General features: G+C 33.1%; 1 long non-coding RNA gene across 1 annotated transcript; it reads right to left on the bottom strand.

Moving 5' to 3' along the window:
* Nucleotides 1-2,213: 2,213 nt before the first annotated feature.
* Nucleotides 2,214-4,138, bottom strand: LOC121223323 (uncharacterized). The gene is made up of 3 exons (XR_005920639.1): nt 2,927-4,138; nt 2,656-2,849; nt 2,214-2,558 (listed from the first exon to the last, which is right to left on the bottom strand). It is a non-coding gene; the product is annotated as an uncharacterized lncRNA (long non-coding RNA).
* Nucleotides 4,139-9,620: the final 5,482 nt, after the last annotated feature.

The following is a 9,620-nucleotide window of genomic DNA, read 5'->3' as shown; positions in this document are numbered from 1 at the left end:
AAGAGACTGCGCCTTCTGAATCTAGTCCCGTTATGGGAAGTCAGGGAGGAGAAACTAAACAAGCTTTCTTCCAAGTGTTAAATAAATGGTTCACTGAATTTGTTCGAGCAAACCCGGCTACTCAACAACCTCTACCCCTACCTGTTCCTCACCCGATCGCTGTAATGCCTCAAGGTACACGCTCGTTGAGATTGAATAAACCTCCAGTTTATAAGATAAGAAAATATAGGGATGAAGAATTCCGAGCTACAGTTAGTGACGATACTAAGAGAGCTGAGTTCTGGCTTGAAAAAATGATCAGGGTTTTTAATGAACTTTCCTGCACACCTAACGAAAGTTTGAAGTATGTTATATCTTTGTTGAGAGATACAACGTACTAGTGGTGGAATACACTAATATCTGTTGTTTTGCGAGAAAGAGTTACTTGGGAATTCTTCCAATCTGAGTTTAGAAAGAAATATATCAGCCAACGATTCATCGATCAGAAACGAAAGGCATTGAATTGAAACAAGACCAAATGTCAGTAATTGAGGATGAGCGAGAATTTGTACAACTCAGCAAATATGCTCGTGAATGTGTTTCTACTGAGGCTATAATGTGTAAAAGATTCGAGGATGGATTGAATGAAGATATCTGATTGCAAGTCGGGATTCTTGAGTTGAAAGAGTTTGTTATCCTGGTTGAACAAGCCTGTAAAGCTGAAGAGCTTGGTAAAAAGAAAAGAAAAGCTAATTCCAAAGCCAAAAATGTTAGAAAAAGATTTGTGAAAAAGTCTCATCAGTCCACATCAAAAAAAATTAGGGAGTATCATCTTCGTTCTACTTCTTCTGTGGGGATTTCGATCTGAGATAGAGATGTCAGATAGTACAGCTCTAAACCTCAGACGACGTTGGTTGCAAGTGTGGGCAGTGTGAGAAATGTTGGACCTGGTTGTAGGCATTGTAGCAGGCACTATTACGGTGAATGTAGAGTGATGAGTGGAGAGTGCTTTAGGTGTGGATCATTAGATCACTATCTCCGGGACTGTCCAGAGAAACCTACAGCTGAAAGAGATCAACCAGTGAAAGTGAGCAATGCGACTGCTAGAGGACGACTAGCCCGAAACATAGGAAATATAAGTACAAATCGAGTTATTCGAGTAAGTCCTTGAGGTAATGTTTCCTTTAACTTTTTATTTTTTTTATTTTTAAACTAATAGGAAATTGGATTGGAATAGTGATTCGAGTTATGCTATTATCGTAATCGTTAAATGTGCTCTATAATTAATTTATGGTTGATCGAAAGTGATAGTATTTGGTTGGAATATTTTTTTATTTAAAATGTTATCCGAATAGAGATTAATGTATTGAGTAATACCGAGCCCCGTTTGAACTATAGAAAATCATAGGATACGAGTGACATGTCACTAGGGTTACCATTTTGGTCGAGCTCCTGCATTTGTTGCGGACTCACTACAGCTCGTATGAGCTTACCGATATATCAGCTCTTGTGAGCTTACCGTTCCAGCTCGATAGATCTTACCGTTCTTCAGCTTGGAATGAGCTTACCGATCATGGCTCAAAAGAGTGGAAATGATAATTAATTGATGGATTATCGATTAATGCACAGTGTGTATCACCCGAGTATCTTTCGATGTTTCAATGGGTTCAACAGACGTTATACTGTTACTGATTATATTATGGAGAATGAAATGGAATTTGAGCTATGTGAATTAGATAGATGAAATGTGATATGTGTTTCTAAGCTTAAATGATTACTCTGTTTATATTCCGTGTTTTATAGAGGTTCGTTAGCTAGCTCGATTCGGACAAAGTCAGAGATTGGCATCACACTATCTATGCGACTTTTCGGTACTTTTGAATTCAAGGAAATTGTGTAAATATGGAATGTATAGGCTAGATGAAGGGATGATGTTTTGATCACTTAGATTATAAAGTATATGTATATATGTTTGATGTGTATAAGCCATGGGATTTGGCTTAGTGATGTAATGGTTAATTGGGTGTATGTTTTGACAAATTCATGAATGAAAGTCTTAATACATATGTCCATACTAATATGAGATGAATAAGTGATTTGAAAATGCATTATGAATGTGGCAAATTGGTATGGTATATAGTTTTGATGTGTATGATGTTTTATATTTTGGAAATGTTTGATTTAAGCATGTTATGAATATGAATGATTGATAATTACTGAAATGAGATGATATTAGTTAAATATTGATGAATTACTATTTTGAAATGAGTTACAAGTACGGTAATGCCTTTTAACCTATTCCAGCGATGGTTACGAGTTAGAAGTGTTACAGAAATAGTACTACCAAATGGAAATACGTCTCTCGCACAACCGAGGTTATCGGTAAATATCGCATTCCTTTTAGAACATAATTATGCATTCAGCTAGGTTTCAGGTTATATAACCATATCGTAGGCCGTCATCATATACTTGTGTCCATTGATCGAAAGGTATGTTACAGAGGTAGTCTGCGCCTTAATTGTTAACTGACCGCAAAATAGCTAACATCTCATAAAAACGGTCATTATTGATCTCGTACCCTGTCAATATAAGTAGATAGTAAAAATTACGTACCACTCTTCCATTCAGAATAAATTGAATATTACAAACAAAATTATATTAATAGAGATTAAATACCCATGTTGGTCACTTGCCGTCGTTCAGTGGTAGACCGATATTGCTCGTAGTAGTTGGACGCAACGTACTTTAGATAATACCGATGGTGTGTTTGATCCCATAGGCTTCCCTATCGCTCAATTGCAGCTAACATTCTAGTGCCCCGACCCGATATAATGCAAATATCAGGTTAGGGACAGACATGCCTCCTTAACCTAGAAAGAAAGAAATCTCAGTCATCACCTGACTCCCTCCAGTGTTATTGGAAACGCAATTCGAAGGATTCTCCCACCTCCATCCTGTGCCACAGCTAGCAATAGCCAATGGGTATATCTACGAAACATAAATGTACCGTCAATTTGTACCAATGGCTTGTAGTACACAAATGCATCTTGGCATTGCTTAAAGCTCCAGAACAGACGCTTGACCATTTGGCATCCACGGAGCAAGCAGTCATTGTAGTACGCAGGGCCCGGTTCAAGGTCTGTTATGCAACCTGAAACGTACCTCTCCAGCAACTGACACTACTACTACACCTCATTATATGAAGTATGTAACACCCCTTACCCGAGACCGTTTCCGGAGTTGAGCACGAGGCATTACTTAGCTTATCTTACCAGTTCGGAGCATAAAAACTAGGTTTGAAAATTTATTTTATTATTCGCAGCAAATCTGTCTAATCGCGCAGCAGTTACTAAATTAATTATAACTTGAGCTACAGAACTCGAAATTTAATCCCGTAAATTTTCCCTGAAACTAGACTCATATATCTACTCACCATAAAATTTTTAGAATTTTTGGTTCAGCAAATTAGTACAGTTTATTAGTTAAAGTCTCCCCTGTGTCACCACCAGACTGCCCTGACCTCTAGTCACTAAAAATAAGTTTTCTCACTATAGGATTTTCATATGAAGTTCTTACTTGTTTCTATAGAAAATAGACTCATTAAGGAATCTAAGCATGTAAATTTCAACTCATAACCATTTTTGTACAATTTGTAATTATTTTCTAAACTCAGAACAGGGGACTCCAAAAACAGTTCTGACCCTATCTTACTAAAATTCACATATCTTAAAATATAAATTTCTTTTTTTTCTACACCGTTATTTTTCCATGAAAATAGACTCAACAAGCTTTAATTCCATATATCATTCACCCTCTAATTCATTTTATACTATCTTGGGTAATTTTTCAAATTCACGTCACTGTGCTGCCTGAATTCTGTTTCTTTGCAAAATTTTATCCTTTCATGATTTCCATGCATAATTTATCACCTAATCTTTCATAACAACAAACACCTTCATCCTTAATCATTTTAATAACCATACATCATCAACTACTTACACATCACTCATTAGCAAAATCATCACTACAAACATACAAAATAACTAAATCCCTATACATGCCATACACAAAACAAAACGTCTAATTATACCGAGTTATTTCTTTGATAGTGTGATCGGCCTCCGACGTTTCCTTCGATCCCCGAGTGGCTAGATAAGTACTATAAGAAGAAGAAAATAAAGAGATTAAGCACTAGGCTTAGTAAGCTTACAAGCAAATAAATCACAACATTCAACATAATGGATAATTATGCATAATATCATCTAACATCATAAATTTCTTTACTTCTCAATTTCTATCTTCTTCTTTATTCCCTTACCTTCTTTCTTACCTGACCTTTCCGTTTTCATAAATATAATCTACTTTTCCTTTGCTGTTAATTCACTGTAATTTAACTCGTATTCTGACCCGTTGAACCACTCGGAATACTAAGGATACTAGGGTCATTCTTGTCTATCAATACCCTGCCAATGCCATGTCTTTGACATGGACTTACATGAATTATTCCTGTCTCCAATGCCATATATAATATGGACTTACATGGCTCAATCCTGTCTCCAAAGCCATATTTCTAATATGGACTTACATGGCTCATTTCTGTTCTGTCCTGTCAACCCTAATATCCTAACATTCCTAGGGTTCAACCGGGGCTTTCTAACACTTTTCCTCTGTCACTTCACCTTAAATTCGACTTTAAATATTTTCATAACATAAATATATAAATGCTGGAAATTGACAATAATAATGTAAAATAAAAGAATATTGCATTTATTTACTGTAAACTTACCTCGGTACCAATTATAGCCAAATTTACCAACTTAGTCTTCAACTTTATTCTTCCCTTTGTCTAACCTCGAGTTTCGTACTTCTTGATCTAAAATAGTAAATTTAACTTATTTAATATTCAAATTTATTAAAACAGTCCTTGACCCAAACTTTTGCAAAATTATATTTTTACCCCTAAACTTTCACATATTTGCACTTTTGCCTCAAGGCTCGTAAATTAAACTTCATCCTATTTTCTTATGTTTTATGACATGCTGATCATTTTTCCCTTCTATGGCAATATCAAAATCACACTCTAACATATTCTTATGAATATTGGTATTTTTTTCCAATTTAAGCCCTATCAATTCAAAACTTATATTTTATTTTACAAATCAATCTTTTACTAGCTTCTAACTTAAAATTCAATCATTTTAACCTCTAGTTCATCAATTAATTCAACATAACTCATGTCTAACAATCTACTAACTTTCAAAATATCAACATAAATCAAGTAGTATTATCTCTAGGATTCCAAAAACTCAAAAATTATAAGAAAAAGACTTAATTTGACTTACCAATTGAGCTTGGAACCTTAAAACCTTAAATTTCCCTTTTTCTTTTTCTTTCTTTCTTTCTTTCTTTCCTTCCTTCTCTGCCCGTTTTGCTCTCTGTTTCTTTCTCTGTTTCGTCTCTTCTATTCTGTTTCTTTTCTTTCTTTTTTTTCTATTCTTTCTTTTGTTTTATGTATATATATAATATAATATAATATATTAATAATAATATAATATAAAAACATAATCATTACTATAATATAATATTTTTTTAACACATAAAAATCTCAGATTTTTATACTTATGCCGCCTCAACTTTGGAAAAAGGCATAATTGCCTATTTGGTCCTTTTAACTTTTCTTTAATCTATAATTAAACTTTTATCCCTATTGCAATTTAATCCTTTTTCATAATTAACTATCGAAACGTTAAAATTTCTTAACGAAACTTTAATATTATCCTATTGACACTCTGTAAATATTTATAAAAATATTTACGGCTCAGTTTATGATATCGAGGTCTCGATACCTCGTTTTTGACCCAATTTACCTAATAATTTCTTTTAAACCACAAAATTCACTAATTCAAAAATATTTCTAACTTCTTCATCGAATTTAGTGATCTCAAATCACTGTTCTGACACTACTGAAACGAAACTTTAATATTATCCTATTGACACTCTGTAAATATTTATAAAAATATTTACGACTCAGTTTATGATATCGAGGTCTCGATACCTCGTTTTTGACCCAATTTACCTAATAATTTCTTTTAAATCACAAAATTCACTAATTCAAAAATATTTCTAACTTCTTCATCGAATTTAGTGATCTCAAATCACTGTTCTGACACTACTGAAAATTGGGCTGTTACAACTCTCCCCCCCTTAAAAAAAATTTCGTCCTCGAAATTTCTCACCTGATACAAGCTATTAAGTCAAATCTTTCTTCACCCCTTTCAATCGAAGTCCATAAAAATTAATCATAACTCATATCACTTCCGAACTCATACCAAAACTCATTTTAGAAATTGATACTATGCCTGAACTTAACTGAGCAGCTCTGATGTTTTCTTGCCATCACTTTTTCACTAGTAGTATGACTACCAAGAAATGTCCAGTAATTGTCTGTCGAAACATAACTGAGAAACCCGAATTATCTTATTTAATACCTTTGAACGAAGATCTTGGAAACCCATCCAGCGATAAGAAAACAGATAATTTAAACCCATTGTGGAGACCCAAGATGTACTGATTCCATCACTGATTATAACTCAATTAACTTTTCAATGAATAACCCACTCTGATTAAAACAACTGAGTCGGTTTTATCTATCAGATAATAACATTTCAGAATAATCCAATCTTCTTGTTGTCAAAACAATCCAGATATACCATATATCATAATCCTCTCGGAACACCAATCGAAAATTTCCACTAATGGCATTTAACTCAAACGAATTTTGACATTCCATTATTGACTTGTTGACATAATTTCAGAATTATCTGAGAAGTGAAAACCAAAATACAAGTTTGAGCTCAATCTTCCTCCATCTATACTTTTGCCGATGTCAACCCTTTCACGAAAACTAGAAAGGAATTATATATAATAAAACTATTTCAATCATTAACATCGAAGCTTTGAACTATACCGAAGCCACAACCATCAAATAGATTAAAAACTATAGAGCTATACTAGGACCGACGTTCCAACTATATAGATAGAACAATACCTCAACATCAATAGTGCACTCCAAAATAGATGAAGAAAACCGAAGTAGTCCCAATAACAACCAGTGCAGTAATACAACTTCTAAAATCTGAGATCCATATCACCAAGTTCCCATGATCAAACCAAGATTTATAACAGTAATAAATATAATTACCTCCGGCCAATGAATATCTTGTACGGATAAACCATGGTTAATAGATAAGATTAGACCATAAGAATAATAAGAAAACTGAGATTATAAAATCCAAGATGTGAAGCTATACTAAATTTCCGAGAAGAAAAACCACATTGAATGATAAAGAGATCGATGATATCCCAGAGAAAATCCAAAAGAAGAATATCACTTGTACGTACTAGGAATAGTTGTGATAAAGACAATATAAATTCCATATATATAATTCGGAGCTTCAACCAGTAGAAATAGAAAATAGCTTCATATGAGTCTTATCATCAAATCTTCCATCGAACATAATAGATTAGAAAATCAAGGAAAGATAGAGGAATCCCGATCATGAATCAACCAGACTAATAATAATTTCGTCTAACAATACGATTAGCCAACCTTGCTATATGATAAGAATCATATCTGAAAATAAATAATTGCATATACCTCTGAGGATAAAAGAGCATATAGAATACCCATATAGAATACCCAGAAGAGATCATTGTAAAATACTCGACTATAACAACTGCATTCAGATATGTTTGCAATTTTCAACACAATCCCACTGATTACTAAAGTCATCAATAATCTCACATTATCTCAATCATTAAAGAAATCAATTCAGAAGAAATTCCGATTAACCTGCTCTTTAAAATTTATACCTGAATAAGTCGGTTACTCGTGAATAGCTTCTTCCTTAATAGCGACATTGCAAATCCCAATAATCATTTAAAAAAAATCTAATATCCTTTCTAGAACTCTCTTTACTTGCTATCCCATCCACAATTCTAACTGCATTATTATTCCTTCAATTATTGAACTCTTCAATTTCACACTTGTAAACTTAATGAATACAATTATTGTAAATTCCATTGTTCAGGTGAGGGGGTGAAGGTCGTAAAGCCTCAAAATTTGACTCTTATATATATATACTTATATATATACACATAACATAACTTTTATCGTCAATATATTCATTACAAACATTCATTTCATACCTTATAAATCTTTACTCATATAGGCAACTCCCCTTTCTCTATCAAATACTCAAATATCACTTTCATCACTGTCGGAACTAGATCAATTGGAGACATTTTTGTCTATTAGTAAAACATTTCTCATTTATCAAGGTTACTCTTTTAAGTGTATAAATGTATATTTTCATCCTTATCTATAAGGATTACTATTTTAAATCTCCATACAGAACTAAATAACATTTACTTATTCACAACTTTAAATTATTTTATTACAAATACATACTTCTTTATTCACAGCTTTGTAACTTATTTTTCCTTTATAATCATTCATCATTGAATCAAAGACAATCTTTTATCTTGTAACATTTTTTTTAGCAGAGGCCCAGTAGACGAAACAGAACACTTAGGAAATATATGACTGATATAACATCTGATGGCACCGTCCCTTCTGCGGGAATAGGTGCATTACTCTCTACTTCATCTGTACTAGCTCGTTCAGGATCCATAACTATAAAAGAAAACATTTTAAAATCGTCAGGAGTCGTCACACTATCAAAATAAAGTATGGCATGTATAGCTAGACTTTTCTCACACTAACTATTCCGAGAACCGACTAAACCTGCTCTGATACCAATAAATGTAACACCCCTTACCCGAGACCGTTTCCGGAGTTGAGCACGAGGCATTACTTAGCTTATCTTACCAGTTCGGAGCATAAAAACTAGGTTTGAAAATTTATTTTATTATTCGCAGCAAATCTGTCTAATCGCGCAGCAGTTACTAAATTAATTATAACTTGAGCTACAGAACTCGAAATTTAATCCCGTAAATTTTCCCTAAAACTAGACTCATATATCTACTCACCATAAAATTTTTAGAATTTTTGGTTCAGCAAATTAGTACAGTTTATTAGTTAAAGTCTCCCCTGTGTCACCACCAGACTGCCCTGACCTCTAGTCACTAAAAATAAGTTTTCTCACTATAGGATTTTCATATGAAGTTCTTACTTGTTTCTATAGAAAATAGACTCATTAAGGAATCTAAGAATGTAAATTTCAACTCATAACCATTTTTGTACAATTTGTAATTATTTTCTAAACTCAGAACAGGGACTCCAAAAACAGTTCTGACCCTATCTTACTAAAATTCACATATATTAAAATATAAATTTCTTTTTTTTCTACACCGTTATTTTTCCATGAAAATAGACTCAACAAGCTTTAATTCCATATATCATTCACCCTCTAATTCATTTTATACTATCTTGGGTGATTTTTCAAATTCACGTCACTGTGCTGCCTGAATTCTGTTTCTTTGCAAAATTTTATCCTTTCATGATTTCCATGCATAATTTATCACCTAATCTTTCATAACAACAAACACCTTCATCCTTAATCATTTTAATAACCATACATCATCAACTACTTACACATCACTCATTAGCAAAATCATCA

This window comes from Gossypium hirsutum, chromosome D11 (assembly GCF_007990345.1).
Source record: "Gossypium hirsutum isolate 1008001.06 chromosome D11, Gossypium_hirsutum_v2.1, whole genome shotgun sequence".
Taxonomy (NCBI): domain Eukaryota; kingdom Viridiplantae; phylum Streptophyta; class Magnoliopsida; order Malvales; family Malvaceae; genus Gossypium; species Gossypium hirsutum.
Note: the sequence above shows the minus strand (reverse complement) of the source record. Positions and strands in the feature narration are given on the sequence as shown.